Raw genomic sequence first — 6,000 nt, 5'->3', positions numbered from 1 at the left:
TTCTCTTTTTAACTTTATAAAGATATAAGTTGTATCTGTGTGACTGTGGTTAGTACACCTGAGTGTTTTTACTTGTAACAATAGGTACGTTATTATTGTTTATTTTACTGTGTAAAGTGGCCTGTAAACTGTTCTGTCATATTTTTATGTTTCTCAAATAAATCCCCTTTTTAAAATATAAATAAACATCTTCGAAAGAATTGAATACTGTTCAAAAGATGTCACATGAAAAGAAGCTTGTAGTGTGAACATCATTACCTAATTGTGAAACCTAAGAGAGAAGTTTAATTTGAAATGTGCCTCTCGACTTGTGAAGTGGAGAATTTAGTAAAAGGCAGTAACACTCTGAATTAGGTACAATGCAGTTTATGATGTTTAATGAGCACATAAGTGTAGTATTCAAATATCTTGTGATTAAAGCTGAAATTACACTTTTTTTAGGCTCTATCATATGTGACTAAAATTTGTCTTCTTTTGTAGTTAAGATTTCAAAAGGAGAATTTTCTTGTTTTTGAACTTAAGCTTAATACTATGTAAGTCCTCAAAAGTTTGATTAAGTAACTGAGAATATTCAGTTTAATATAACATATTATATGGTGATCAGGCGTGCAAACTTTCCTAGAGGTTGAATCAGAAAAACCCAGAAAAAGTCATCTCCTGTAAGTGCCACACTTTGGTTTGCTAATTCTGTGCTCATTGCTCTCATGTGCTAATGGCTCACGAAGGCCTCCCCAATTAAATCAAGCATTAGACGAAGCCAATTCAATGATCGTGTCAAAATTAATAAAACCGAGTGGTGCCGGTAAGACCGCAGACACAGGAGAGGGAGCAGCCACCTCCTTCAATTTCGTGAACTCTTGCAAATGGCAGGATTTCCTAGCTGGTGGCATACTGTTCCCTAAATAACATATCATAGTTTTAAAATTTGGAAGGATTTGGATTTCACATGATTTGATGGTGATAAAACGGGAATCGATAGATGGAATTGTGATTAGTGAAAGCACAGGTTCTCGGGAGAATTGCTGGGTTTCACTCCTAGGTCTTTCACTTTTCAGTGTTAACAGCTTGCGCGATGTATTTTATTCTGACCCATTTTCCTCATCTGTAAAATAGCGCTCTAACAGAATCGTGTAAGGACTAAATGCAATAATAATTGCCAGGCATTTAAAACAGTGCCTGCCTTCTGCAGGGTGGGCCAGCAGGCTGGAGACTCAGGGAAGACGCGATGTCCCACAGGTGTCTGGAGGCCTCCTGCTGTGGGCTTGCCTCCTGCTCAGGGAGGTCAGTCTCTGTTCCACTCAGGCCCTCAGCTTCTTGAGGAGGCCCACCCACACTGGGGAGCGCAACCTGCTTTACTCAAAGTCTGCTGATGTAAGTGTTACTCTCCTCCAAAAGTATCCACACAGAAACATTCAGAATGATGTTTGACTGCACATCTCAGCCCAGCCAAGCTACACATGACAGTAACCATCACAATCACTTACAGGCTTGTTGTTGAAACTGCACGGAAGGCAGAGCCTGATGCATCAACTGTGATTGTTGTCATTTTATTTAGCATGCTCCCAATGTCATTTAGGCTTCAGGAGAATAGGATTTTCTCTCTTCTTCTTTGCTGTACCATTTCCAGAGTCTGGCACATAACACATGTTCCATAAAATAACAAAAAAAATTTTTGACCAAAAAATAAATAAATAAAATAGTGCCTGACTGTAGTGAATTCTTATAATTTTGTGTTGCCTCCATACTCATTTTGAATGCAAGTTTAACTTTCTCAGGGCTCAGGCACCCTGGACACACTTCCCAGTTCTGCACCAGACTCCGACAGCTCGAGCAGGTGTCCAGACGGGAGAACTCAGAGGCGCCTCTCCCGCCTAGCAGACGGGGCTCCCCGAGTTCCGGCCATTTCCTTTAAAAGGCGGACAGACTTTGTCCCATCGTGCCCTTCCCTCTTCTGCCTGGTGAGGACACGGTTCTCCTCCAGAGGACACAACACCCACGTGTCATCCCGAAGGCAGAGAACGGCCTGCACCAGACAAGCAGATCTGGGCGCCTCGGTCTTGTGCGTCCAGAGCAGGTAACAGCTTCCGTTCCTGACATGTTGCCTCGTCGGTGGCGTTTGTCACAGCGGGCAGACAGACGCAGCGGGCAAGCTGGTGTTTGACCTTCTTCCATACGAGTGGGAAAGCGTTTGCTTATATGCTGCACTGAAATATTAAACACTGGTGTAGGCACAAATTGCATTAAGATGGACTGCGTTATAAATAATTTTAAAACATCAAGGCAAAATAAGAACCAAGCATGTTATCTTCCTGTTCATGTTTTTTGAACTTCAAAGAGGCTATTCAGTTTCTGAATTCTTCAGCAATAATTTAACTATAAATCCTTTTTCTCAAGTAGAGAAAATGTTTTACATAATATTTGAAAACATTATACCTCAAACCTGCCTATCTGCTGTTGTTAGGGTGGAAACTATTCCACAGATATAAAGGCAGGAAAAGTTTAGAAATTATAAAGCTAATCTTAGGGCTGGGTTGATGTGTACATAATTCCAAGAGTGGAAGATACATTTTAAAAATATATAAATGTATAGAATTTGTAAGAGGTCCCAAGAGATGAATAAACTTTTAACGCTTAATAGGGTTCTCAGAATGAAAAGGGAATAATTCAGGCAATACATATGAAACAGCACATTTCATTATTGATTTCACATGGTCCATAAAGTTCATTGAAATAATGACTGATTTCTGAGCATGAAAAATAGGGAGTGGTATACCAAAGCATAGGCTCAGACAATCTACAAAGATATAAAGTTACATTACCACTTATGGCTAATAAATGACTGATATTCATAAAAGAGAAATGCAGGGTTCAATCCTTGTTTTTATTTAGTTCGAGGTTTTAGGAGCCCAATTTTATGGAAATATATTAAAGACAATGGGAGACACAGGTTTCTGTCAAATGTAAGATATTAGAAAAGATGTAAATACGGTTTTAAAAATTTTGCCAAAATCACAGAAACATGTAAACTAGAAAGTAAGAAAAGAAAAAGAAAAGCATCTTTACGGAGCAAAAGCAATCACAATTAAGAGTTTGGTTCCTATAAACTTTTCAAACTTTTTGTAATGCAGTTTAAATAGAAACCAAAACCTTCAAAAGTACTTCCAGTTTTGAGAAAAATAATAAAAGATATGGGTAAATATTTATTTGTTCAGGTGTCCAGTAAAGCATTCTATAATAGTACATTTTCAAGCATTCGTGACATTTATTGTCTAAATGTAAAACAATAGAAGGATAATAAAATATATAATGGCAGTCATACAATGGAGTATTCAGTCAAAAATAAGCTACAAATGAGTTTTCAAAATGAGGAAATCACTCTTTTCATAAAGCTGGAAAGCAGTGTAAAAACCTATGTACATAGTGCAACTCACACAAATTAATGTATCTATATGAGAAGCTGGAAAAAATTCTATGAAGAGCCAGATAGCAAATATTTTAGACTTTTGGGGTCATATGATCTTTGTTGCATATGATCAGTTTTGCAGCTCTACCACTGTAGTGTGAAAGCAGCTGTAGACAACACATAGACAATGTACATGGCTGAGTTCCAGTGAACTCTACAAAAACGCCGTGGATCACCTTGGCCCTCGATCTGTACTTTGCTAAACCTTTGCTGTATGTGAGAATTCTGGTGTAAGATGATGTATGACTTCAAGTCAAGATCGGCACCAAAATACTAAAGGCAAATGAAAACTTAGACACCATTTTTCCCTCAATATTATGACCAAAGCACACTCCTCCCAAGTGTGGTTCTCCCAAGTAAGCCAACTCAGAACAGGAGACACAAATTTAAGGCTAAATGTCTTCATTCTCTTCACCTACCATTTCATATTATGTTAATAAATGATAAGGAGATAATTATATGGAAAATGCTCATGATGCTACTGAGTACTATGGGCAAATCAAAGAATGCTTTCTAAGCGATTACAAATTCATTTTAATTTTTAGTGTTTAAACTGCAACAAAATTGAGTTGGAACCTTGAAAGTATCCTTAAGGAAAAACCCTACATGGAGAGGGACTCCTTTATGAAAGTCTTAGCAAGTGGGTGAAGCAAGAAAACATGACCCCAAAGGCTGAATATAAAACTTTTATGTGTGTGTGTGTATATATATGTACGTGTATATATATATAAATCACAGTGCATTTATTTAGTCAGAATACTTTTAAAAGTTGATGATAAATTGACAACTGAATCTATCCTGAGTAAAGAACAGATTTCCAAACAATGGGAAGCGTAGATCATGGGTTAGCCCCAGTGAGGACTGAAACCAAGAGCTTGGGTGCTGCCAGAACTGATTTTCTCTCTCCCACCGTACTGCAGATTTTTTCATATCTGCTTTGTTCTTTTATGCCGACTTCTTCACGATACTGGCATAATCTCTGGCAGCATCTCCGAGACACTCGTCCTCAGCCACACATCTCTGCCCACACAGCCAGCACCGTGGGCACAGGTGGAAGCATTGTGACCCAGGTACCCAGCCCAGACCACCGCCTGACTGCAGTGAAGGAGAACCAGTTCCATTGAAAAAGGGGTATTGCTCCCTGGAGTTGAGAGAGAATCTCGGCAGAGGAAATGCTGGTTAGCTGCTTAAAAATTATAGGTGAAAGTAAAATGTAATCACCTTCATATATAAAATAGTGTTATTGTTAAATAAGAAACAAATGTCCAAATTAGAAGTGGACAAGTCACAAAAGAACATACAATGTATAGCCTATAATATGAAAAAAATCACAAGGCCATTGATAAAAAAAATGAGAAAAAAAATTTTTGATAGTGAAATGACAAATTAAAACAAATGTCTACAACTGTGTGTAACTAGATGAGAATTCTAGTAGGTACATAAAATTGGGTCAACATCTTAGCAACTTAGAAATTTTAGCAAGAGATGTAAAAATATAGACACCTTTAAATTTTGCAATCAAGTATATGTGTCATAAATCATTTAAATAACACCGGCGTGCCTGCCAGCTAGTGTAGGAAATGTGTCACTATCGAGAACTTCACAGCCACCTGTGTTCTCCTTTCAGCCCATTCTCCTTCCCTCTCATGCACTGAACTTGATCTTCCACTTGGTTTTATGTTAAGATTCACTAGTTTTTGTTTATAAATTCGCCACACATGAAACATAATAAAGATAATAGTTTTGCATGAATCTGAAGTAATGTAAATGGGAACATATTGGAAGTATATTTTGAAACTTGCATTTTTTTTCTGAGATTTTTGTGAGATTTGAGTGTGTGTGCGTGTGTGTGCGTGCGTGAGCGTGTGCGCCCATGTGCTGGGAAGGGAGGAGTGTACTTCATTCATTGTCACTGTTAGGTAGTGTTCCATTCGGTGAATATAATTCAAACTATCTAGTCTCCTGTAAATCGATATTTTGTTCATTTGCAGGTTAGTGCTGTTTAACGTAATGGTGCCATAAATATTATGCGTATGACTGTTAGTGCACACACAAAAGAAATGAATTCGCTACCTTTTAGGGTCCGTATGGCTTCAACTTCAGATAATGCAAAATAATTTTGTAAAGTGTTTATGCTGGTTTGTATTCGTATCAGCAACGTAGACGTCTTCCCATTGGTCTACAATCTTGCCATCATTCGATGTTTTCAGAGTTTTCATATCTTTATTTTACTTTAAGGGAATAGAGAAGGATAAAAGTTATCTCTTGCTGGTTATAATTTTTATGTATCTGATGTCCTGGGAAGTATCTTTGCTTGAGTTTATTTGCATTTATGCCTTCTCTAATAAAAGGTTTTTTTGTTATTTTTCCTATTTCTTTGACTGCATTGCTTATCTTGTTCTTATTGGTTTGTAATAGTTTTGGCATATTCTAGACATAAATATGTTGCTTTATGTGTGTGACAAACTATTCTCCCAGGTTTTGTGATTTTATTCATTTGCCTTGTGATACCTTTTGATTGGATTTAATGAAGTGAG

Source organism: Propithecus coquereli, unplaced genomic scaffold (assembly GCF_000956105.1).
Source record: "Propithecus coquereli isolate 6110/MARCELLA unplaced genomic scaffold, Pcoq_1.0 Scaffold53, whole genome shotgun sequence".
Taxonomy (NCBI): domain Eukaryota; kingdom Metazoa; phylum Chordata; class Mammalia; order Primates; family Indriidae; genus Propithecus; species Propithecus coquereli.
The sequence above is the reverse complement of the archived record's forward strand: the minus strand, read 5'-3'. Positions refer to the sequence as shown.